Source organism: Podarcis vaucheri (assembly GCF_965113315.1).
Source record: "Podarcis vaucheri genome assembly, chromosome: 12".
In the NCBI taxonomy this organism is placed as follows: domain Eukaryota; kingdom Metazoa; phylum Chordata; class Lepidosauria; order Squamata; family Lacertidae; genus Podarcis; species Podarcis vaucheri.
Window position 1 is genome coordinate 62,786,948 of NC_138750.1, and position 26,425 is coordinate 62,813,372.

At 48.4% G+C, this 26,425-nt stretch overlaps 1 long non-coding RNA gene and 1 pseudogene across 2 annotated transcripts; one reads left to right on the top strand and one right to left on the bottom strand.

Annotated features, from left to right (window-relative positions):
• Positions 1–600: 600 nt before the first annotated feature.
• On the bottom strand, positions 601–12,188 carry LOC309515044 (GTPase IMAP family member 9-like; annotated as a pseudogene). The gene is made up of 3 exons (XR_014224587.1): positions 12,100–12,188; positions 3,249–3,313; positions 601–1,940 (listed from the first exon to the last, which is right to left on the bottom strand). The product of XR_014224587.1 is annotated as a GTPase IMAP family member 9-like (transcript).
• A 138-nt stretch (positions 12,189–12,326) lies between these two features.
• On the top strand, positions 12,327–16,251 carry LOC309515399. The gene is made up of 2 exons (XR_014212461.1): positions 12,327–12,400; positions 15,982–16,251. It is a non-coding gene; the product is annotated as an uncharacterized lncRNA (long non-coding RNA).
• The last annotated feature ends 10,174 nt before the right edge of the window (positions 16,252–26,425 follow it).

Here is a 26,425-nt window from a genome sequence, read left to right on the forward strand (position 1 = left end):
GCGAGGGCTTACTAGGATAGCTCAGTTGGTAGAGATCTCAGGGACGTGGGTTCAAGCCCCACTTTGGGGGAAAGAGTCCTTCATTGCAGGGGTTGGACTAGATGGCCCTCGGGGTCCCTTCCAACTCTGCCATTCCATGATTCTTTGTTTTTCTGGGCAAGTCCCTGCAGGCAGGCATCCCGTGGTCAATGAGCCTTGGTCAAGTCAGGCGGAGACAGACCCAGATTGCCACAGGTTTTGGGGCGAGGGGACCAGAGTGGGCAGGGGCTGTCAGGAAGATAGAAGCAGGTCTATTGCAGTGGTTCTGAAACTGTTTACTCTGGGCTAGACTTTCAGAAGAAAAAAATGTTCACATTGTTGCAGGCAAACATGCTGTACAGTGGTACCTTGGGTTACATACGCTTCAGGTTACAGACGCTTCAGGTTACAGACTCCATTAGCTAAAGTGGTGCTTCAGGTTAAGAACAGTTTCAGGTTAAGAATGGACCTCTGGAACGATTTAAGGACTTAACCCGAGGTACCACTGTAGTTCCTGGGTCTTTCCAATAAAACTCAAACACGTTGCAGGATTCCCAGAAAATAGACCGGAGGCAATGAATATTTCATCCAGCAGAGCTTTACTGCTACTGAAGGCAGATGAGCATCATGGTCACAAATCCAACACATTGAGGATTGGCACAGTCAATAAGAAATCCACTTGCAGACCTCAACTTACAATAACCTATAACAAGTCTAAGCCTTAACACTAAGCATACTATGTACAGAACAGCACACTAGAAGGAAGAGAAAGAGAAAGAGAATCCCAGGCTCCTTCTGGCCTCAACTTTTAGAGAAAGAAAAGAAAACAGAACCAGTTTAAGGCAGCTGTACTCGGCTTCTCTGAAGGAATAACCCAAACATCAGGAACCTTCTGCTTGTTTCTTTCACACAGAGAAGCTCCCAGAACCTTCTTGAATTAAATAGAATAGGAAAGATCTTTCTGCACTAAGAAAATGCAAACTGACAGTTATTAATATTGCAGTTGTTGTATAAGGGAAAGTAATGGAAAGTAATAAGATTTTGGAATGCAGAAATAAAGAAAATAATCAAGCCATCAATTCTAGCATGCGGGGGCCACTATCTAAATTGTATGACCCAGTATTTGAACAATTGGTATTAATAATTGTATTATAAATTGGTATTGTTATAATGAGGCTATTATTGGATAGTAATTGAAAACTAATAAAAATTATTATTAAGAAAAGAAAAGAAAGCGGTGGTGGGCAAACATATCTCCATCCTTGATTCCCGACTCCTCACTGCCAATACTACAAAATGTTACAGCAAGAGCTGTCCTTTTTGAATTGTTCTTCAGTGTACATTGGTGTTCTGCCATTGAGTGCCACCAAGCCATCAATCATCTCAATGAGCTCCTTCACCTGATTCTGCTTTTCTTCTTCTTCAGCCACATTGTTAAAAGCAATCAATCGTCCTTCGGACATCTCAGTCAGATCCTTCAGGTGCCCCTCAGCGCCTCGTATGAACTCATTTATAGTTAAATGATTCTTTATAGGTGAATAAAAGAATCAGATAGTTCTTTCCTTCATTCTTGAAGAGCCTTTTCACGAGCTGAAATGTTTCCTGGTCCTCCTTTGTGATCTTTCCCGCTTTTATCACAACGAGGATGGCGTGAGCTCCAGGATAGACCAGACTAACGCACGTCTTCAGCTCTTCTCGTGTGAAGCGTTTCTTATATGCTGTATCAAAGAACCCAGGTGTGTCAACAACAACAATTGTCCTGCCACCTACAGTGGCTTCTTTTCGTTCGCAGGCCTTGGTTGTTGACTCAAGATTAGATGTGCTTTTAAATTTCTCAGCCCCCAGGATGGTGTTTCCTGTTGCGCTCTTCCCGGATCCGGTTTTGCCAATGAGCAGAATTCTCAATTCTTTGTCTGTTCTGGCTAAATAAGAGATAAAAAATACCATGTCAGCAAAGTTCCTGAGACTAACACACACACACACACACACACAAAGTCTTACAAATGTTTCATAGGTGTGCTACTTATTAGTTACCTAATTTGTTTTACAAGAAAGGCGATTCTGACTAAACGTCAAGAAGAACATTCTGATGCCAAGAGCTGCTCAACAGTGAAATGGACGTCCCTGCAAGGTGGACTTTCCTTCCGTGGAGGTTTCTAAGCAGAGGTTGGCTAGCCATGTGCCATGCGTGCGGTAGTTGCGATTCCTGCATTGCAGGGGATCAGACTAGATTAATAAACAACTACCTGACTTTTAGGGACGCCGGTGGTGCTGTGGTCTAAACCACTGAGCCTAGGACTTGTCGATCAGAAGGTTGGCGGTTCGAATCCCCGCAACAGGGTGAGCTCCCATCACTCGGTCCCTGCTCCTGCCAACCTAGCAGTTCGAAAGCACGCCCAAGTGCAAGTAGATAAATAGGTCCCGCTCCAGCGGGAAGGTAAACGGAGTTTCCGTGAGCTGCTCTGGTTCACCAGAAGCGGCTTAGTCATGCTGGCCACATGACCCGGAAGCTGTCTGCATGTCTGCGGACAAAAGCTGGCTCCCTCAGCCTATAGAGTGAGATGTACATGCAACTCCAGAGTCGTCCACGACTGGACCTAATGGTCAGGAGTACCTTAACCTTTACCTGACTTTTAGAAGGTGGCTGGGGGGGCCCCGGCCAAATGGGCAGGGTATAAGTATTATTATTATTATTATTATTATTATTATTATTATTATTATTATACCCTTGGGGTCGCTTCCAACTTTGCAGTGCTGTGATTCTATTGAAGCTACAGTGGAACCTCTGTTTTTGAACGTCTCCGTTGACAAGCATTTCGGAACTCGGACACCGTAAACCCGGAAGGAAATGCTTTGGTTTTCAAACACTTTTCGGAAGTTGAACATGCCGCGCAGCTTCCATTTCGAGTTTCCATATTGTGTTGAGGCTTCTGTATAGAGTTTTCAGTTTTCAAACATTTCAAGACTCAAACGGTCTTCTGGGACGGATTACGTTCGAAAACCGAGGTTCCACCGTACAAGGGAAATTTCCTACCCCTATTTCTCTTGCCAGTTGAGGGTGCACAGGAAATGTGTTGTGGTGTTTCTTTCCAGTGGGCACCCTGACCACAGTTTCTACCCTCAGCATGATCCAAGGAGAAGACTTGTTTGTGGCCACCTTGAAGTCATAAGCAAACCATGCAGCATTTGCTTTGCTACCTCAGGATGGTCAGTATCAGGAAAAGACTCACCTTTGGCCATGCTGCCTGTCGCAGAAAGATAAGCTGCCATCAAGGTTCACGGGAGTCCAGAAATCCTGCATTAAAACACCAAAAGTCATTTGCAGAATTCCTGGGGGACTCTCAGTGTTGCAGAACTCAGTTTTTCTCCAGGGACTTTCCTGTTACTGGAGTCCTTAGTCAAAAACAAAGTTTGGGGAATACGTAAATTGGTCCTCTCTGATACCTAAGACTGCAAGCCGAGAAGCTTGGAGCAGGAAGCAACATTCAAAGAGATAAAAGTTGCTGGCCTTCTGCCTTGGCTCCAGTGAAAAAATGAACTCCTTGTGAGGGGTCTAAACCCAAAAGGAAGAACCAAAACTTAGAGGTCCTTGCATTCCTACTTGCTGTACAAGGCAAGAGCGTTTGCAGATAGGCTCAGTTCTGGGTAAACATGGCTACAAATCAAACTCTAAACTGAATGACTTCACCTGAGAATGCCCCTCTACATTCTAGCCACACCGGAGAGGGAGCAAGCTTGTTTTCTATTTCTCCAGAAGGCAGGACCCAAACCAGGGGATTTGATTTACAACAAAGGAGATTCTGACTAAGTCTGAGAGGAACTTTCTGAAGGCAAGAACTGTTTGATGGTGCAACAGACTCCCTCAGAAGGTGGTGCAATCTCCTTCCTTGTAGGTTTTTAAACAGGCGGGGTGGCCATCTGTCATGGATTCTTTCGATGTGATTCCTGCGTTGTGGGGGTTGGACTAGATGGTCTTGTGGGAATGTTCAGAGTGGCAGGAGAGAATATATTGTTTATTAATATCCTTCCTAACTTGTGCTAGCAAGTTTCTTCACTTAGCAGAGTGCAGTCTGCTTCTGATGCAGCTGGTTGCAAACTCATGCGAATTTCTTAAGACAATACACAATTCAATCTGGCTTGTCTAGACTGAGATATGTTCTAATATTCCCTGTAAGACCCTTTTGAATCCCTCCTAAAAGAATAAAGACAACACCGTCTTATTCATAAGTAACAAAATGTAGTTTTACTTATGATCAGGCCGATCACAGTGTGATCCCTGAAGGCAGGCTTAAGGCTTAAAGTTACAAACATGTACAAACAGGTTTACTCCATATTGGAGATGACCTGGGGAACTGCTATGGCAGCCAGCAGTCCAGTCCAGGTGAGGCAGGAAGCAGGCAGGACAAAAAGGGGAAGAAAAAGAAAGGCGGCAGGTGACTTGGCCTTTTACCAGGTCTGGAAAGGTCACACCCACCCACTAGTCACATGCAAGGAAGGATGATCCAGGCCAGGAGGAACAGGAAGTTTCAACTGGCTGAACCAAACATTCCCTTGCATGTCCACTCTAGCAAAACAAGGAATGTTGAAATCAATGGAAAATGAAAGGAGCCATATTACGGATTGGTTGCAATACCATCTGTCACATGAAATGTTTAAAGTAGATAGAAAGAATGGTTTTTCGGACCAAAGCTGACAATTCAAAAAAGAACTTCTACAAAACAAAGAGAAACTTTTGTTTAAAATGTATAAATCTGTTATTAGACTGGGAAACAAAAGACGAGTCCTTTCTGTTGGGGATAATTCAGACTGAAATTCCCAGGTGTCAGGAAAGGTTATTTATGTATGTTACTACTGCGGCCCGTGTTTTGTTAGCCCCAAAATGGAAAACGAGCGAAGTCCCAACAAAAGGAGAATGGCAACTGAAGTTGACTGAATATGCACAACTTGCAAACTTAACGTACAGAGTAAGAGAACAAGAAGAACATATGTTTAGAGAAGATAGGAAAATGTTTATTGAATATATGGGAAATAATTGTGTACAGCTGAAAATGCTGGCGGCATAAAGATAAATTCAGCAGTGTAAATAAGTCTGGATGGATGCTGTCAGGGGTTCAGGAGCAGAGACGCAGAGAAGGGAGGAAGCAGAGAGCGAGGGGGAGGAATCCGAAGGGAAAATGAGTGATGATGACGACCCGAGATCTCCAAGCCTAAGCAGTGAGTCAGAGGACTCCCAAAAGGGAGCCCCAGTGAGCAGAGCAAGGGGGGGATCCGGGGGGACACCCCAGGAGGAAGGGAACAGAGGAGATTCAGAGAGTAGCAGCTGGAAGTCGGGACCCACGCTCAAGACTGAGAGCAGCAGGGAGGAAGGTAGCCAGGCATCGGGTTCCGGAGGCTGTCTGCAGGAGGGAGGGCACGAGTCAGGGGTGGTCACGCCCTCCTCAGAGAGCGAGGCAACGGTTAAGAGGAAAGTAGAGAGTTGGACGCGCGCGCCAAGTTCAAATGCAGCGGAAGCTGGAGCAGTAAGCAGCCCGGAGAGTGAGCCAGGTCCTAAAGCCCGCCGCAAGGAGGCAGAAGGATCAGGGGGGTCAGCGTCAGAGGAGAGTAGAAGGGAGGAGGCCCAGGGGGGCAGAAGGACCCAGAGACGTAGGGAGAGGCGAAGGAGGTGGAGCAAGGCTAGGGTATTAAGCTGGTGTGCAAGAGGCGGGGACTCAGACGGGTCTTCGCCGACCTAGGGCAGAAGGTGTAGAGCTGCACGCTGCAGTTCGGAAATGAAACCTGTAACTTAATAAAGACTCTTATAAAGTGAACGCTGGCGGACTTGGTCCTATGTGAGCTGGGACTGGGTGGCAGCCCTGACAGTAAGACCCGTCTCTCAAAAGCTTCGGACACCTGATATCTCGCAGCGGAGAGAGAGGCAGCTGGAGGAGGGGATCGGTGTTTGGGAGCAAGCTCACGACGGTTAGCAGAGATGACGGAAGCAGAGACAGTTGCAGCGCTGCAACAGGCAGTTACCCAATTGAACGCGGAGGTACTGGCATCCAAGAAGAGGGAGGAGGATGCGGCAGCCGCCTACAGAGATCTCCACGCCAGGTTTGAAGCATGGGTTAAACACGGGCAGCCAGGACCCAGACCGGAGGGGGTTGGGTTGGCACGGAGAGCAGGAGGGCTTGTGGCTCACTTCGATGGGAATTTACAACAGTACCCCAATTTTCGGGCAGACGTAATGTGCGCACTGCAACTGCTGGCAAAAGACTTTAGAGATGAGGAAGAGAAAGTGGGGTTCATACTATCCCATTTGCATGGGGATGCTAAAGCGTGGCTACGCAATTTGTGGAGGGATAAAGATCCGGCGCTTCAGAATGCAGATGCCTTTATCAAAGCGATGGATGCGTGTTTTTTGTCTACTATTGATGTGGATCTTGCCCGACGGGAGATTCATGGACTAAAACAAGGGAGGGCAAGCGTCCGGCAGTACCACGCCCGCTTTTTTGCGCTGGTCAGTGCCTTAGAGTGGGACCGGGATTCGCCCCCTGTCAGAGACCTGTTCTGGGAGGGTCTAAGCTCTGCGGTCAAGGATGAAATTGCAAGGGGGGAGAGGCCCCGAAGCACGCAGGAGGTGGTCCAAAGGGCGCTGACTGTGGGGGTGAGGCTGGAAGAACGTCCATGGTGCAGAGATGAAGGACGTGGAGGGCGCGAAGCAGCGAGAAGTTTCTCTTTCGTTCCAAGAGAAGCAGCGCGTGCGCAATCCACACCTCCGCCTGGAGGGGGAGGGGAACCGATGGAGGTTGGAGGTGCAAGGGCTCAGTCAGCAGCCAGAGCCCAAGCACCGACAGCAGTGAAAGCGAAGCCTCCTAGAGGGAACAGGAAGTGTTACATCTGCGAGGATCCAGGCCATTTGGCGAAAGAGTGTCCCCGGAGGCTCCACAAGCACACTGCAGCCTCAGCAATGGTGACTGCAGCAACGCAGCAAGGAGAACCACAGCAGGGAAACGACGATGTCTGGCTGGAGACAGAGGCACTGGGGCCCAGCCAGACGCATCAGTGAAGCAGTCCCCAGCGATCTTGCAACCCACGGACCCCCTCCCACCCAAACCAGTAGTGCAGCTCACAGCATCTCTCCAGCTACCCGATGGCGTCACTATCGAAGTGCCGCTTTCTGTGGATTCTGGAAGCAACGCAGACTTTATAGCGCAGGATTTTGTGGAGCAGCACGCTATACAGCTACTGCCTGCCACTCTGCCCCTGCAAGTCGTCACAGTGGATGGCAGAGAGTTGCTAGGGGGGCAGGTGGTGAAGCAAACGCCACCGATGGTGATGCGCCTTGGCAACCACAGGGAAGTCATCAGTTTTAATGTCACCCAACTGTCGGACACGCCCATTGTGTTGGGCATGAGTTGGCTGGACAGGCACAGTCCGACACTGGCTTGGTACCAGAGACAGCTGATCTTCGGCTCCTCTTATTGCGCAGAACACTGCATCCTGCCCAGACAGGAGGGAGAGGAGGAGGAATCACAACTGCAGTTGGGAACGTTGCAAGCAGTCCCCCACAAATACGCAGACTTTCTGGAGGTCTTCTGCGAGAAAGAGGCTGACAAGCTACCACCGCACAGGCAATATGACTGCAAGATTGACCTCCTACCAGGGGCGACGCTGCCGAAAGGGAAGCTGTATTCCATGTCTGAGGACGAATTACAGGAACTCAAACAGTTCATAGATCACAATTTGCAGCGCGGTTTCATCCGGGAGTCCAGGGCAGTAGGGGGCAGTCCTGTTTTCTTCGTGAAGAAGAAAGACACGCCCCAAAAAAGACTGGTGGTGGATTTTCGCCTCTTAAACAAGATGACCAAGCCTTCTGATTTCCCCATGCCCAGGATTGACGACCTACTAGCGACGGTGCGCAAGGGACGCGTGTTCACCAAGTTGGACCTGCGAGGTGCGTACAATCTCATCCGCATGAGGGAGGGCGATGAGTGGAAGACAGCCATGTTCACGCCGCTGGGCACCTACGAATACAGAGTGATGCCGTTTGGATTGCAAAACGGTTCTCACTGTTTCCAAGCTTTCATGCATCATGTGTTGGCGGGACTCCTTTACAAGAAGTGCGTCTGCTTTCTGGATGACATCCTGATATTCTCCGAATCGCAGCAAGCCCATGACCAAGATGTTCGGGAGGTGCTGGAGAGGCTGCAGCAGCATAGACTGTACGCCAAACTGGAGAAGTGCCAGTTCGACACGACGGAGGTGGATTTCTTGGGTTACAAGTTGTCGGACAAGGGGCTAGCCATGGACAGCGCCAAGGTTCGTGCGGTGTTGGATTGGAAGAGCCCGCGCAACCGGAAGGAGGTCCAGCGGTTTGTCGGCTTCGCCAACTTCTATCGCAAGTTTATCAAGGGGTTCGCGATGCAGACGGCGGCCATTACGGACACGCTAAGCTCCAAGAAAAAGAAATTCATCTGGACGGAGCAGGCGGAGCAGTCCTTTCAGGCACTCAAGCGTCTCTTCGCGTCGGAAGAGCAACTGCTGCATATCGACCCCAGCAGGCCGATGCGGGTAGAGACAGACGCGTCCGATAGAGCAGTGGGAGCTGTCCTGCTGCAAAGGGACCCACAGGGGGTCTGGAGGCCGGGAGCGTTCTACTCCAGAAAGCTCAGCAAGTCGGAGCAGAACTACACCATCTGGGACAGGGAGTTGCTGGCCATTCATGCAGCTTTCAAGGCGTGGAGGCACTTCCTGATCGGCGCCAAGCACACGGTGCAGGTCTGCACGGATCACAAGAATCTGGAGCACTGGCGCACGGCTCAGTTCCTGAACCAGAGGCAGATACGTTGGGCGGAGTTCTTTGCTGACTTCAATTTCCGAATAGAGTACGTCCCAGGCGACACCAACGTCATGGCGGATGCACTGTCCCGCAAACCGCAATACCTCGAAGAGGCGACGCCAGCGGCAGCCATGCACATCTTCGCGCCAACAGCGTGGGCGTGCGCTTCAGCCACAGTAGACCTGGATGCGGTGCGGCGGGCGTTGCAGGACGACTCCTTCGCGCAGGCGAAGATGGCAGAGGTGCACAAGGGCACGGCGAAGGGCGACGAGTTCCAGATACGAGACGGCTTGCTCTTACGTAAAGGGGCCATCTACGTGCCGGGAGACGAACTTCGCGCCAGGGTACTGCAGCAGCTGCACGACGCACCCACGGCCGGGCACTTTGGCACGGAAAAAACGGTGGAATTAGTCGCAAGGGACTTTTGGTGGCCCAGACTGAGAGGGGAAGTCGCGGACTACGTTGCGAGGTGCGACACCTGCCAGAGGGCCAAACCGGTGCACAAACCACCGGCGGGACTGCTGGAACCGCTGCAAACGCCGTTTGAACCGTGGGAGAGAGTGGCCCTGGACTTTGTTACGGATCTACCCAGCTCGAGAGGCAAGACAGCTGTACTAGTGGTGGTGGACTTGTTCACCAAGATGGCACATTTCATTCCGTGTGCGAAGGTGGCCACGGCGGAACAAACCGCCAAACTGTTCATAGATCACGTGTTCAAAGTGCATGGTCTGCCGCGGTCTATCCTGTCCGACCGCGGGCGCCAGTTCGTCTCGAATTTCTGGCAGAAGCTGATGAGTTTTCTAAATGTCAAGGTCGATCTGGCATCAGCAAGACACCCGCAGACCAACGGGCAAGCGGAGAGGGTCAATGCCATCATGCAGCAGTACCTGAGATGCTATGCCAATCAACAACCTGCGACCTGGGTGGATTACCTGCCGCTCGCCGAGTTCGCTTACAACAACACGAAGCACGTGTCCACAGGGGTGACGCCGTTCTTCGCCAACAATGGGAGGAATCCCAGAACCTTCCCGGGACGGGAGAGAGTGGGGGACGGAGAACCACAGACGGCGGACGCGTTCGCGTCAGAGTTGCAGGCGGTACACGATCAACTCAGACGGCAGCTGGAGCTAGCTAAGCACGCCTACAAGGTGCAAGCTGACAAGCACAGGCGGGTTGGCGAAGAGATCCAAGTGGGAGACTGGGTCTGGTTGGCAGCCCACGCAGTGCCGACCAGGTCACTAGCCAAGAAGAAGTTGGGGCACAAGCAAATTGGTCCGTACCAAGTCGAAGCACAGATCAACCCGGTAGCCTTCCGACTGGCGCTGCCGGAGGGTTCCAGAATGCATCCGGTGTTCCACAGGTCGGTGCTCACTCCCTACAAGGCACCTCACAGATTCCAGGAGCCAGGGAAGGCACCGAGTCCGTTCCGGGAGCGGACGGAGACGCGAGGGGTGACGCAGCAAGACCCCATCAACGAGGTCACGGAGATTTTGGACTCCAGATGGGGGGAAGAGGGAGTCGAATACCTCCTAGCCAGAGAGGGCACCCGGGCCAGCGCCAATAGCTGGGTGCCAGACTACGCTTTGGAGGAACCCCTGCTCAAGGACGAGTTTCATGCCCTTTTCCCACACAGACCCATGCCAGCGAGCTTCTTCGACGACTGGCTGTTCACGCCCACACTTTCTTCCAGCACGTTCCATGGATTCGACTCGGACGGGGAACCCGCACTGAGCACCCGTTCCCCAGAAGGATCGCCGGCGGGTTCGGCGTCAGACACCTCGTATTGGTGGGACGATCGACCGGAGGAGCAATGGCGCCGGAAGTGGCTGGAGATGCCAGGTCGAGCGACCGACGCAGAGACTGACATGGACGTGTTCGGGGAGGACCTTGGGTTCGAGCACGGCGGTACAGAGATGGAAGCGGAACAGGTCAACGTCGGCGACCGCGAGGAGGAAGACTCGGAGGTCTTCAGTTGGCGGCCAACCACGGGGAGCGAACTGTATCCGGCATTCCCTCCCGTGATGATGGAGCACCCAGCACCCACACCTGAAAGCGGGGAGGGGGGAAGGGGGGGCTTCGAGGGGGGGATGGATGTCAGGGGTTCAGGAGCAGAGACGCAGAGAAGGGAGGAAGCAGAGAGCGAGGGGGAGGAATCCGAAGGGAAAATGAGTGATGATGACGACCCGAGATCTCCAAGCCTAAGCAGTGAGTCAGAGGACTCCCAAAAGGGAGCCCCAGTGAGCAGAGCAAGGGGGGGATCCGGGGGGACACCCCAGGAGGAAGGGAACAGAGGAGATTCAGAGAGTAGCAGCTGGAAGTCGGGACCCACGCTCAAGACTGAGAGCAGCAGGGAGGAAGGTAGCCAGGCATCGGGTTCCGGAGGCTGTCTGCAGGAGGGAGGGCACGAGTCAGGGGTGGTCACGCCCTCCTCAGAGAGCGAGGCAACGGTTAAGAGGAAAGTAGAGAGTTGGACGCGCGCGCCAAGTTCAAATGCAGCGGAAGCTGGAGCAGTAAGCAGCCCGGAGAGTGAGCCAGGTCCTAAAGCCCGCCGCAAGGAGGCAGAAGGATCAGGGGGGTCAGCGTCAGAGGAGAGTAGAAGGGAGGAGGCCCAGGGGGGCAGAAGGACCCAGAGACGTAGGGAGAGGCGAAGGAGGTGGAGCAAGGCTAGGGTATTAAGCTGGTGTGCAAGAGGCGGGGACTCAGACGGGTCTTCGCCGACCTAGGGCAGAAGGTGTAGAGCTGCACGCTGCAGTTCGGAAATGAAACCTGTAACTTAATAAAGACTCTTATAAAGTGAACGCTGGCGGACTTGGTCCTATGTGAGCTGGGACTGGGTGGCAGCCCTGACAGATGCAATAATGGAATACTGAATGGTTTAGTTTTTGTAAAATATGCAGGGATTTATGATATGTAAAATGAACCATGGAAAGAGAAGAAGGGAAGTCATTGCTATTTTAAGGATGTAAAATGAGTATTTTCAGTTGTAAAACAGAAAATTTAATAAAAATTATATAAAAACAGAAAGGGGTGAGTCCATGGCATGGATTGTGCCCCCCCTTTCCCCCTCCCTTTTAGAGCATCACCCAGGAGGGCAGACTTTGCCTCCAACCACCAACCGCCTCTACAAAAGCAAGTGCAGAAGGTGCATTGTGGCATTTACAAAATATTTTCCCACACCCCCCAATCCCCCTCCCAATTTCCTCCTGCAGGAGGGATCCGCACCTCTGCTTAATTCCACCAGAACAGCAGGGTGTTTTCATTACCTTGACTTCTGCTGGGCAGTTTTCTCAGCCTGGAGAAAGTTGCTGTTTCCCTCTGCAACTTCTGGCAGCCTCTGACTCTCCCCGTCCCTCTCAGAGTTCTGAGTCTGACACAGGTTTTGAGTGCACAGTTACAACGGAAGTTTTGACATATCCTCAGCAGTGGAAACTGAAAGTGTTTTCTTCTCACTTGATTCATCCCGTTACCCATCCGTAAAAGGGGACCAAAAGAGCCCGGCTGATGGATCAGGCAAAAGACAGACCTGGAAACCAGGTGCCCCAACAGGGAGCTCACAAGCAAGACGTAAGCTCAATGGCCTCCTCCACACTTGTGATTCTCAGCAACTGGGGAATTCAGAGGCACACTAAGCATTGCCAGAATGCCTAGCAAACCAGAGTAACATGGGAACTATGTATAAGACAGCCTTATACAGAGTCAGACCATGTGCCATAGACGCATTACTGCGTAATGAGTGGAGGCAGCCTCAAATAGCCTTAGCCTTTTTTGCTGCTGCATCACACTGTGGGCTCATGTGAAGCTTGCGGTCTGCTAAGGAAGGAACTGATTGACCGTCTCAACAGAAGAAACCCAGTTGCTACCGGGATGCCGTTCCCTTCCAGATGCCAGAGCACAGCTGGACTACTGTGTCCAGTACTGGGCGCCATAGTTTAAGAAGGATGTTGACAAGCTGGAAGGTGGGCAGAGGAGTGCGACCAAGGTGATCAAGAGTCTGGAGACCAAGCCTTGGGAGGAACAGTTGATGAGGTTGGGGATGTTTAGCCTGGAAAAGAGGAGATAGGAGAGCCATCTTCAAATATTGGAAGGGCTGTCCCATGGGAGGAGAACAAGCTTGTTTCCTCCTTCTCTGGAGGGTAGGACTTGAACCCATGGCTTCAGGTTATGAGAAAGGAGGTTCTGACTAAACATCAGGAAGAACTTTCTGACAGTAAGAGCAGTTTGACCGTGGAACAGTCTCCCTCTGGAGGTGGTGGTCTCTCCTTCCCTGGAGGTTTTTAAGCAGAGGTCGGAGGGCCATCTGTCATGGATGATTGAGCTGAGATTCCTGCATTGCAGGGGGTTGGGCTAGATGATCTTTGGGGTGTCTCTTCCAACTCTACGATTCTCTGAATCAGCTTTTTACTCTCCTTTCTGTTAAATGATCCAAGAGCAAATTGCCCACCCTTTCTTGGGACTTACCACTGTGGCTTTCAGCTAGTTACCGCCTGTGCAGTATGGCCTGGTGCACGCTGGAAAATTCAAGATTTCCTGCCAAACCACACAGGAGAACCACTAGCCCCACGTGGGGCACCATCTGTTAAAGAAAATTCTGGGTTGAGAGACTACTCAGCAGCCCAGCTCGTCGGGGTACCAGTCCCCCGTGGGTCCCTGCGGTCAGTAAAAGAAGGAAATTCCAGCCAAGCAATTTGGAGCAAAACAGCAGTCAGTAGATTTACATCCCGGCTAGATCGCGGGGCCTATTTTTGTGTGTGTGGGCCACCACTCACCATGGGGGGGGGGCGCTCCACCAGCCAGAAGGGGTGGTGTGCGCCCCCAGCTGTAGGCCGCATGACTTTAATTTTGCTGCTGCCACTCTCAACCGTAGACCACATGGCAATTTCTTTTTGGTGGCTCGGTGGGGGCATGGCTAGGCCGCACGTGGGATGCTACAAATGTGCATGGCGGTCATGTTGTTTTGCATCCCCCCCTTTCCGCTCTGGCTATGGGCCTCATGTGCTGCACGCATTTGATCCTAGGAGGGTCTACTCCACAGGATCCCATAGCATATGGATGTGAATTAACTTGTTATTCCTTTTTCCACAGTTTTAGCATGTGTGTGTGCAGATAGGTTGGCTGGTTCTGTCGCTACTACCCCCCCCCCCAAATGTTCTAATTGCAAAAAACAACAACCCAACATTGTAGAAAAATAGCCAATATAGTAGTAGTAGTAGTAGTTGTTTAGTGGTTTAGTAGTGGCACCACACTTCCAAAAAAGGGCTTTTGGGGGGAAATAGGCAAACCCTCCTCCAAAGTACAGAGGGTGGCTACGTCAGCATGCTGGGAGTTTAATAATGGGTTGTGTAGCAGAGACAGATGCCATTTTGACCATGTGTGCGAGCGCTGCGGTGGTCCTCACCCACGGACTAAGTGTTTTCGGGCTAAGCCTCCTTTTCGCGGTTTTCGTAAGACAGGATCGGGGAGTGGATCCAGGGACGCAAGACTCAGGAGCATCTACCTCTGGAACCCAACAGACCAAGGCTGCCTCTAGAAAATGAGGTTTTTCCCGCCCTAACCCCAATCCCTGTCTGCCTCTCAGCGACCTTACCTTTGTTACAAGCTTATCCCTACAGGACTGCAGCCAACTACTTGGAGGCAGTGTTCCGCTACAGCTTCCGCATCCCCATCTCCAGCTCACCAGAACCCCTCCCAATCAAAAGTCAGTAAGGGAAATGCCCCTTGTTGCATTTAACAAAATCGAAAAAGAGCAGTGTTTAGGTGTTTAGTAACCAGCCCTTTCCCTGCCCCGCTTTTCAAAAAAATTAGTTTCCCCACTTGGCATAGTGCCCAAAAAACTTCCCGGTGAGTTCCGTATGATACACAATCTGTCATATCCTAGGGGTGGGTCTATAAACGATGCCATACCACGTGAGCATTGTTCTGTAAAATATGTGTCCTTGGACGTGGCCATCAGAACGATTAGGGATTTAGGCCCAGCACCCTTATTGGCAAAATGTGACATCAAGTCAGCCTTTCGACTGCTCCCAGTTCATCCTGAGGACTTTTGACTCTTAAACTCAGGGACAGTTGGTATTTTGATAAGGCTATGCCTATGGGTTGTTCTGTGGCCTGCGCGGCCTTTGAAACCTTTAGCATATTTATTGAATGGGTCATCAAAAAGACATCTGGTTCCCCTTACATGACCCATTATTTAGATGACTTTTTGATCATGGGGCCTGGGATTCCCCCTCCTGCGGCCTATCCTTAGCTACTTCCATGTGTCTTGCGGCGGACTTTGGCATACCTTTGGCTGCCGACAAGACCGAGGGCCCTTCTACGGTCCTACTTGGGTATTGAACTGGACACACATCAGCAATCATCACGCCTCCCGCAGTCCAAACTCAAATCCTTAAAAGCCTTGCTGGAAACAATGCTGGGGGTTAAAAAGACCACCCTTTGCCAGGTTCAATCCCTAATGCGCCATCTCAATTTTGCATGTAGGGTAGTTGTGCCAGGTCATGCTTTCTGTGCCCCCCACCATAGCATCGGGGTGACAAAGCAGATAAAGGATGATTTGTAGACTTGGCTTCCTTCCTTCCTTCCTTCCTTCCTTCCTTCCTTCCTTCCTTCCTTCCTTCCTTCCTTCCTTCCTTCCTTCCTTCCTTCCTTCCTTTCATCCTTCCCTTCCCTTCCCTTTCCTTTCCTTTCCTTTTCTTTCTCTCTCTTTTTTGGCTTGCATTCTTGCAGGATTATAACGGGGTCTCATTTTGGCAGAGAAACCTCAATCCTGGGGTGGAGTTCCAGGTCCATTCTGATGCTTCTGGCCACTATGCTTTTGGCATTTCTTCAAGGGCTGTTGGTGTGCTCAACCGTGGCCATCCTCTTGGCACGTAGCAGGCATCACTCGCGATTTACCTTTCCTTGGGTTTTTCCCTATTCTAGTTGCCATTCGCATCTGGGGAACCCTCTTCTCGAATTCCAGGGTCTGTTTCTGGTCTGACAATCAAGCGGTGGTAAGAGTTATATCCAGGCAGTCGGCAAAGTCCGATAGGGTGCTAAGGGTGCTGCGCCTGTTCGTGCTGGAGTGCCTGCGGCACAATATTTCCATCACAGCCCATTTCATACCTGGTCTTAACAAAAACATTGCTGATGCATTATCTCATTTCCAGATGGAGCGTTTCCGTGAGCTGGCACCAGAGGCAGCCCAGACCCCGGATGCCTTCCCAGACGATCTGTGGGAGATTGGAAGTGAGAAGTAAACCAGGGAGCATTGTCAGCATCAGCACCCTCCACTAGACGTTCTTACTCCAGGGCCTGGGATGCCTTTGGGCATTTTCATGGCTCCACAACACGGCGCGCTTCCGAGGAGGAGGTGCTTGAATTCCTGGTTTTCCTAAAGTGCAAGGGCCTTGCCATTAAAACTTTAATGCTTTACAGGGCAGCTATCTCCTTCTTTTGTAAATTCCTTTGTTGGCTGGACCCCTGTGACAGCTTCCACATCAAGAAGCTGCTGGCTGGGTGGCGTCGCATCATTCCCCCACGTCAGGATGGCAGGAAGCCCATCACTATCGACACACTCAAACTAATTCGGGGAAAATTTACCAGAGATCTGCTGGTCAAATTTCGAAACACGTCTCTTTCGAGCAGCAGTCTCCCTAGCCTTCTTTGGTGCCATGCACATTGGGGAGTGTTTGGCGGCCAGGGCCCCTCAATCAGGGTTGGCGGATACGGACATTACGTTCTCGGGGGATACTGTGAATGTCAGAATTCGGTCATCAAAAACGGATCAATTGAGAAAAGGAGTCACATTGGCGCCTCCTCCGGTGGAACAGGAGGGGCCCTGCCCCTGTCGGGACACACGCTGCTTCTTCAGGGTCCGGCCTAAGTGCAAGGGCCCTTTCTTCATACACGCAAACACGCGCCCTTTGTCGCGATCCCAATTCACGGCAGTCTTGCGCAAAGTCATAGCGGCCTGTGGAGCTGACCCCCAAGTATATTCTGGGCACTACTTCCGTATCGGGGTTGCCACTTCAGCGGCAGTCCAGGGTTGGGACCCAGCCTCCATCAATACACTGGGGCGCTGGCGCTTGGCAGCATATAAAAGCCACATTCATCCTGGCTCCTCCTCCTCAACACTTGCAATTTAACTTTCTTACAGGTTTACCCACCACGAAGATCTGGGTTGTGGGGCACAGCATTGTCCATTGGGCGGCGGAGCATGCCTGGTCACACAATGGGGGTCATAACCTTAACATTCACCCCAAGGTATGCATTTATTGGATGGCCACCGGGGCATGCGTTGGTCGGGCTTGATGCCCATATTTAGTAAGGCCGCAGTGGCGCATGGCCCCTCAAGAGTCTTGATTTTACACCTGGGGGAGAATGATCTAGTCAAACAAAAAGACATTGCCCTGGCCCTTGCTGCAAGGGCAGATGTAGAAAGCTTGCATGCCTTGTAGCCAACAATGGCCATCGGCTGGTCCAATCTCCTCCCCCGTCTCCGCTGGAGAGGGGTTCCCAATCCCTCTCACATTAATTATGTGGTGGAAAAAATCAACAGGGCCATGAGCAATACCATGCGGCTAATTGGCGGATTCTCTATCCCACACCCCACCATCAGGACAGAGATGGCCAGCATATTCAGGGCGGACGGGGTGCATCTGACCCCATTTGGGAATGACCTCTGGCTGCACGACTTGCAACAAGTCCTCAGGGAGGTTTGAAGACAGACTATGGATGATGGTTCCTCGGTTGTGGGACTCTTGGTGGCGAGGCCCTTAGGGGGCCCAGGGTGGCAGTTTTAGGCCTTGACAAAGTATCCTTTAGTCTATCACCAATTTGTGGGGGATGCATTCATGCTCCCCCCCCCATGCGGCGGCGCTTGCAGGGCCCGTTAAAGGGCAAAACAAGGAGTCCCTGGCCCTAGAGCGGCGCCATGTAGGTCAAACTCCCCAGACGAGGTCGGTGGAAGGGCATGCTGTGTAAGTTTGCGCTTTGCAGGCCCCTCTCGCTGGACCTCATCTGCCTGCACATCCTGAGCCAGGCGGACTGAGAGGGTTGCCTTCCAAGGCCTGTGCCAAGTTTCCCACGTCTGAAGCTCAATAAAGTTGTGGCCAATTTGAACCCCATACTCTGATCTCTTGTCTCATCATTTGGGGGAAAGGGGGTGGGCACCACAGGCAGGGTTTAGCGCATGTGCCCACAATAGAACTTCCCTTGCATATATAGATCCTGGGGCAAGTCAGTGATAGGATTTAGCTTTCCTTTGCTAACAATAAGCTCTGGGCATTTCCTGGGAAAGGAAGAGTGTATGTGTCTGAGGGATTAGGGTGGGAGGTGGGAGGGAAAAGAGTCCATTGGAATGAAGGAAATTGGCAAAGGGGTTGATATTATATGATTTATAAAGCTAGGTATCTTCCCTTAGCTGTCAAGTTGAAAGGATACATTCAGGCATAATATTTGTAGCATTTAATAACTTTAAAGATGTGCCCCCCCTGTAATTTCCGTAACAACATAAATTCCTGTAACACACTCCAGATATATGCATGTGAAATAAGGTTTTCGTGCAGCATAAACAAAACACAGCATGTGGGATGAAACTGCGAGATCTCTGCTGCTCTGTTGTGCAAAGAGGAGAGAAACCGCTATGTTGTTTTGCATTCAAGGTGGAGCAAAAGATAGAAACAGATATGAAAAACAGAATGCTCTTCCTGCCTATCGGGGTTTCCCACACTAGGCAGGGTGTTATTTGTAACGGTGCAAATTCTCAGAAATGGTCCACAGCACACAGCTTTTGCTTTCGCTTTCGCTGTTTACTCCCATAGTTTCCCTGCAGCTTTCTCTGCCTTCCTTGGCCTCCTGAGCCGGGAGAGCCTTCTGAAATCTCAATCAGGGACAGTCCGACCACGAGGTGGGAGAATGCATGTTCTCAAAGAGCCCCTGTTTTCCAGGGACAGCCCAGGAATTGCATAAGCCATCCCAGTTTCTGATTTGATCCTGGAATGCCCCGGTTTTCCTTTTTCCTCCCCTCGGAAGGAATTAAAAGTGGTGTGTAGGAGCAAAAATGGACTCCTGTTTACCCTGAAAATAAAATTCCTGCACCAAATGGAGGAAATGGTGATGATGGCGCACAAAGCCCCTCCTATAATTTTGAAGGAAAAGGTCACCAATCCCCTTTCCATTCCGTAATTGCAATGCTTCAGCTGCCAGCCATTTCTCAGGAAACACTGGGAGTGTTTATTCCTTAATTGTAAATGGAGCCTTGCGCTGTCTGTTGTTGTTGTTTAGTCGTTTAGTTGTGTCCGCCTCTTCGTGACCCCATGGACCAGAGCACGCCAGGCACTCCTGTCTTCCACTGCCTCCCACAGTTTGGTCAGACTCATGTTTGTAGCTTCGAGAACACTGTCCAACCATCTCATCCTCTGTCGTCCCCTTTTTCTTGTGCCCTCAATCTTTCCCAACATCAGGGTCTTTTCCAGGGAGTCTTCTCTTCTCATGAGGAGACCAAAGTCTTGGAGCCTCAGCTTCATGATCTGTCCTTCCAGTGAGCACTCAGGGCTGATTTCCTTCAGAATGGATAGGTTTGATCTTCTTGCAGTCCATGGGACTCTCAAGAGTCTCCTCCAGCACCAGAATTCAAAAGCATCAATTGCTCTGACAGATTAATTGCCCTGTCTACTCATAAGTAAATCCCATGGTATTCAATGGTGCTTGCTCCCATGTAACTTGGTGAAGACTAGGCAGCTTCACACTGCAAGCCAGAAGTATGTCCCACTGAATTCAATAGGATTTCCCATGGGGCTGCCCCTACAAATACCAGACAGATGGGTGATTAAAGGGTCTGAGGAACAAGGAAGTGGAATGAGGGATGCAGGACAAATTTGATCCAGCTTCCATTGAAAAGTGAAAAGTATTTGGTCCGAAGTTGTAAGTGGGACAGGGGGAGGGGGTTAAATATGCTCTTTGTTCCTGTTTTCGAATATGCAAATAAAAAAACAGTTGTTTTCTGGAGATGGGTGTTAAATCAGGGGTCAGCAAACTTACTGCGCCTTGGGCCAGTGTTTCCAGCACTGATCGCACGGCGGGTCGGAGGGCTGGGGAGTGCGTGCTCATATGTGTGCACACACGCTATTTCCGGCGCACTTCCGGGTTGGAGGAGCACTGGAAATAGTTTGTGTGCATGTACACAGGGCTCCTCCGACCCGGATGTGCACCGGAAATAACACTTGCGCATGCGCACAAGCTATTTCCGGTGCTCCTCTGACTCGGAAGTGGGCAGCCGTGCAGCACAGTGCCAGTAGGAGCAGGTGGCAGCAGTGGGGGTTGCTGCGGGCCTGATAAACGAGTCCCTCTGGCCTTATCAGGCCCACGGGTCTTAGTTTGGGGACCCCGGTGTTAAATAATTCCCTTCCCAAATGGTAAAATTTCAGAACTTTGAGAAGAGGTTCAAGCATGTCTCTCGCTGTGCAGCACCTGGTGTCCAGGCACTCATTAGGAATTCAATGTACATTTAATTGGCTGTAGGGCGGTAAATGTGTCTGGCTTAGAAACAGGCCTCTTTTGGTTTCCTGGGGCTTATTCCCAGGAAGGGGGTGCAGGATGGCAGTCTAGGCTTTGGTTTAGGATTGGTGTTTGGGGAAACAGGGTTATTAAGCCTTTGAAATCTGTCTGTCCACAGTCAGCTGGGGGTTGGGGAGGGAGAGAGACTGAAGCAGCAATGACTAGACGCTGCTCTCTAACTTTGTGTTATGACATGCCCTCCCCATGGCATGGGACGCGGGTGGCGCTGTGGTCTAAATCACTGAGCCTCTTGGGCTTGCCGAGCGGAAGGTCAGCAGTTCAAATCCCAGTGACGGAGCGAGTTCCCATTGCTCTGTCCCAGCTTCTGCCAACCTAGCAGTTTGTGGTTTTTTTGTAATATTTTTTATTGCTTTTTTCCAGGTACAAGTGTATAATCAGATATACGTCAAAAGCATTTTTACAGAAAGAAAAAAAGAAGATTAAAGAAAGAAATTTTCCAATTTTTCTGTCCCAATTTTCAAAAACCATCGGACTTCCCCACATCCTCCTAACCCTGCACTCTCCACAATAAAAATAACAGCAAATTGTTACCTTGTTTCATGTGTTTTTTTGTATCTTCCACTAACCATATTTTCAGTTTAGAGTACCTATTATTAAATCGTTTTAATACCATATACTAGGTCCAAAAATTACTCTAAACTTTAATACTTTCATAGTTTTACCCTAGTTTCCTTCAACTATTTTTTACTGAAGCTAATTTTTCTCCAAGGCTTAGCAAATTCTCAACATTCATATAACTTATAATATTTTTGTAAATAGTCCTTAAATTTTCTCCAGTCCTCTTCTGTTGTCTCTTCTCCCCGATCGCGGATTCTGCCAGTCATTTCCGCCAACTCCATGTAGTCCATCAATTGCGTATGCCATTCTTCCAGCGTGGGTAAATCTTGTGTCTTCCAATGTTTGGCAATAAGGATTCTTGCTGCTGTAGTTGCATATAAGAAAAAAGTTCTGTCCTTCTTTAACACTTTCTGGCCGACAATACCCAGGAGGAAGGCCTCTGGTTTCTTGGGAAAGGTATACTTAAATACCTTTTTTAACTCATTGTAAATCATTTCCCAGAAAGCCTTCACTCTGGGGCAAGTCCACCAGAGGTGAAAGAATGTTCCTTCAGCCTCCCTACATTTCCAACATTTATTATTTGACAAATGGTATATCTTTGCAAGTTTGACTGGGGTCATGTACCACCTATATATCATTTTCATAACATTTTCTTTCAAAGCATTACATGCTGTGAATTTCATACCGGTGGTCCATAACTTTTCCCAGTCTTCAAACATAATGTTGTACCGAATGTCCTGAGCCCACTTTATCATGGCTGATTTGACTAACTCGTCTTGAGTGTTCCATTTAAGCAACAAGTTATACATTCTTGAAAGCACTTTTGTCTTTGGTTCAAGTAGTTCTGTCTCTAGTTTCGATTTCTCCACTGGAAACCTATTTTTTTGTCCTTTTTAAAAACCTCTTGGATTTGGGCATAGTGTAACCAATCATGCACCTTGTTTTTTAATTTGTCTAAGCTCTGCAACCTCCAATTATCTCCAATCTTTTCTATAATCTCACAATACTTTGCCCAACCAACCTCCATGTTAGGTCTTTTTCGGGCCTTTGCCTCTACTGGTGAAAGCCACCTCGGAGTTTTGTTTTCTAACAAGTCTTTATATTTAGTCCAAACAATGAACAAGGCTTTCCTGACAATGTGGTTTTTAAATAGCTTATGAACCTTTACCTTGTCGTACCACAAATATGCATGCCAACCAAAAGCATTATTAAACCCTTCCAGATCTAGGACATCCGTGTTTTCCAGTAAAAACCAATCTTTCATCCAGCAGAAAGATGCAGCTTCATAATATAACCTTAAGTCCGGCAGGGCAAATCCCCCTCTTTCTTTCGCATCTGTTAATATTTTAAATTTTATCCTGGGCTTTTTGCCCTGCCAGACAAACTTCGAGATGTCTTTCTGCCACTTTCCAAAACATTCCACTCTGTCCACAATCTGTAGGGTTTGAAACAGAAATAACATCCTTGGCAATACATTCATCTTAACAGCTGCCATTCTTCCCAACAAGGAAAGTTTCAATCTTGACCAAGTTTCTAAGTCCCTTTTGATTTCGGACCAACATTTGTCATAATTGTCTTTAAATAAATTTTTTACAGACAAATTAACCCCCAGGTATTTTACTTTTTTTACCACAGTTAATTCTGTCTCCTTCTGAAACTCATCTATTTCTGAAGATGTCAAATTTTCCCCCAACACCTTAGTTTTGTGTTTATTCAATTTAAAACCAGCCACTCGACCAAACTCATTTATTAATTCTAAAGCTCTTTTAGTACTGGGATCTGGCTCCCGTAATGTTAATACCAAATCATCTGCAAAGGCCTTTAGTTTATATTGTTTTTCTCCGACCTGTATTCCTTCTACCAACTGGTCCTTCCTAATCAAATTCAGTAGCACCTCCAGGACTGATATAAATAATAGGGGGGATAAGGGGCACCCCTGTCGTGTCCCTTTTTCAATTTTGAACTCTTCTGTCACCACATTGTTCACTATCAATTTAGCCTTTTGTTCTGAGTAGATTGCTTCTATGCTATTTTGGAATGCCCGTCCCACTCCCATCCCTTCCAAATTTTTCTTCATAAACTTCCAGGAAATGTTGTCAAAGGCCTTCTCCGCGTCTATAAAGATTAACACTGCTTTCGTGTTCAATTTTTCCTGCAATAGTTCCAGAACATCTATAATGTTCCTAGTATTGTCTGACAAATGTCTGCCTGGGAGAAAGCCTGCCTGGTCCTTATGAATTACATCATTTAAAACCTTTTTAAGCCTGTTTGCCAAAATGTTAGCAAAAATTTTGTAATCCACATTTAGGAGTGAGATGGGACGGTAATTCTTAAGTTGAGTCTTTTCAGATTCCAATTTTGGTATCAATGTGATGAAGGTTTCTTTCCACGATTCCGGTGCCCCCTTCCCCTCCATAATCTGGTTGCATATCTCCAATAATGGTTGAGTCAAATAATCCTTTAATGTCTTATAATACTTGGAGGTAAGTCCATCTGGACCCGGAGATTTACCTAGTTGCATATTCTGAATGGCACTTTCAATTTCCTGTGTTGTTATTCTGTAGTTCAGGGTTGTTTGTTTCTCTTGGGATAATTTTTGTAATCCATTTAGTTTTATAAATTGGTTTATCTCCATCTCTTCCTGAGGCCCTTGTTTGAACAATTTTTAAAAATATCTCAGGAAACACTTTCTAATTTCTTCTGGTTTCTGAATGCTTTCCCCTTCAACCTCCAGATTGGTAACGAAGTTCAATTTTTGTCTCTTTTTCAACTGCCATGCTAGCAGTTTTCCACATTTATTTGCTGATTCAAATGGTTTTTGTCTCATTTGTTTAATTTTCCATTCTACTTCTTGATTTATCAATTTCGAATATTGAGCTTGGTAAAATTTAATTTCTCTTAATACTTCTTTTGACTTTGGGTTGAGTCTCAGCCTCTTTTCACCATCTCTTATCTTCTCTAATATCTTATCTTTTTTCCCGTTCCAGAGTTTTTTCTTTATTGAATTCTGTTGAATCAGAAACCCTCTCATGACCGCTTTGCTCGCATCCCAGATTGTTCTCTTTTCCACCGAAGTGTTCAAATTTAATTCAAAATAGTCCTTCAAGGTTTTTTGGGCCTTCTTCACTATCTCCTGATCTCTAAATAAAGTGTCATTCATTCTCCATCTGAAAGATCCAGTTGGCATAAGTCTCAGTTCCATTTTTAAAGCATTATGGTCGGAGCAGGTTTTAGGGCAGATTTCTGCTTTTTTTTGTTTTAGGGGCCAGTCCTCTAGATATCCAAATTTGGTCGATTCTTGTCCAGGATAGATGAGCCTCAGAAAAGAATGTTCCTTCTTTACCTAGTGGGTTCTTTGTCCTCCATATGTCAATCAAGTCCATGTTGTCAGTTAGTTCAAAAAAGGTCTTAGGTAGCCTACCATCATTAGTCAGGTTTTGGTGTTGTGACTCGTCCATGTAGGTGGAGACCACCCCATTCATATCTCCCATCACAATGATGTTGGTATAGTCAATGTAGTCCAGCATTGTCTCATGCAGCTTTTTGTAGAATTCCGATTTCCCCTCATTAGGTGCGTATATTCCTACTATCAAAAATTTTTCTCCTTGTGTTTGTATTTCAATTACTAAAATTCTTCCTTGTTCATCTTTAAACAAAAACTTTGGTGATAGGTTTTCTTTTGCATAGATCACTACTCCTCTTTTCTTAACTTTGTCCGATGAAATAAATTCTTGGCCTAGTCTTTTGTTGATTAAAACTCTCCTATGAAGCCTAGTCACGTGTGTTTCTTGCAAACAAATAATGTCCAATTGTTCTTTTTTCAATATGTGGAAATTTTTTTTCCTTTTCTCGGGGGAATTTGCACCATGAATGTTCCAACTAAGTAGCTGTAGAGACATCCTGGATCAATCTATCAGTCCAATAGGGATGGATCTCCCTTTTCGTCCAAAGCTGGAGGTGGAGCAAGTGTTGAGCCAGAAGGAGGTGGTGGCCAAGCTCCTGCCACTCCTTTCCGAAGGTCCTCCCCGTGGTCGTTCAGGAATTTTTCTTGGTCTTCTTCACTTCTAATTTTTACCTTTTCCCCTTTGAAGTTAAAAGATAGTCCTTGGGGAAATTCCCACCTATAGGGAATTGAGTTGTTTCTCAACAATGCGGCAAGGTATTTAAATGTAGTTCTCAAATCCAAAAGTTGTTTTGGTATATCTCTGTAGATTTCTGCTGTCTTACCCTGAATCACCAATGAGTTTTTTAAAATGTAGGCTAAGTATGTTATCTTTTTCTTGCCTAGATCTCAAAATGATCAGGCAATCTCTTGGTTTATCCTTCCTCGCCACTCTTCCCAATCTGAATGTGGTGACTATTTTAAAGTCCTTGTCTTCTGCTAGGTCCCAAGATTTTGAAATTTCTGCTGTCAGGAAGCCAATCAAATCTTCTTTTTCAGATTCAGGTATATTTCTCAGCCTCAGATTGCTCTCCCTATTTCTCAGTTCCTGCATGGACAGAAACGCTTGCTGTTCGTTGATCTGTCTACTCAGTGGCCTTACTTCCCCTCTCACTTCCTCAATCTTCTTATTGGCCTGTTCCGCTTTTAATTTTGCTTCTTCTACCAGTTTCCGGTTTTCTGCTGTTGCAGTTTGAATATTCCCAATCACTTCCGGAGGCGCCGCGAAACAGCAATGGCGGTCCTCTTCGCGCTGTGAAGAGGGGCTCCGCGGAAAAGGGTCGTCCGCTGCGGCAGAGCGGAGACCCGTCAAGAAAAACCATGGGTAGAGTGAGCCCGTGGACGTGGGACTCGGCGGGCACCAGAAGCGACCTCGGAAACGCAGAAGGGACCCCGTAAGGGGCTCCGGAACGTGAAAGGGGCAGCGGTGCTGTGAGTTCATCGCTCTTTCCGCGGAAGTGAAGCCGCGCGGCTGCTGCTGATGAGCGCTGACCTTTCTTCTTTGAATTTGGCTGCAAACAACAAACTCGTAAGTAAGAAACTCAAGATTCTTGAACGTTAAATTGAGAAATTCGGCTGAAAGCGGGAGACGTTAAAAGGAAGTCCGTCTTCCGGCTCTGCTTAAAGTTTTAAGCAAAGACTTTTAAAACTGAAGTGTGGAGAGGGGCTTTTTAAAAGAAGAAGGAATTTACTTCGCAAATTTGGACTTGGTTGAAAGGAAAATTTATTTTATGCATGGACTGATTGTGGTTTGGGGTTTTTCCTCTTTCTGGTGGATTACAAAGCTTTGTGAATTGAGCTCCCTGCTCCCAGACTGCTTGGATACAAAAGATCCATCAAATTGCGGTAACTGTTTTCAAAGTTAAATGCTACATTTGGGCAAAGTGGTGAGATACAAAAAGGAACTGTTGCATGCACCATTGTTAAAAACTATCATCTGGCTTGGATAAAGCACTGCAAGTTTAAAGTGAATCTGAAGGGTACTCTCCTTTATTTCTTATGTTTTATTTTCTCTGAGGAATTTAATGGTGGAA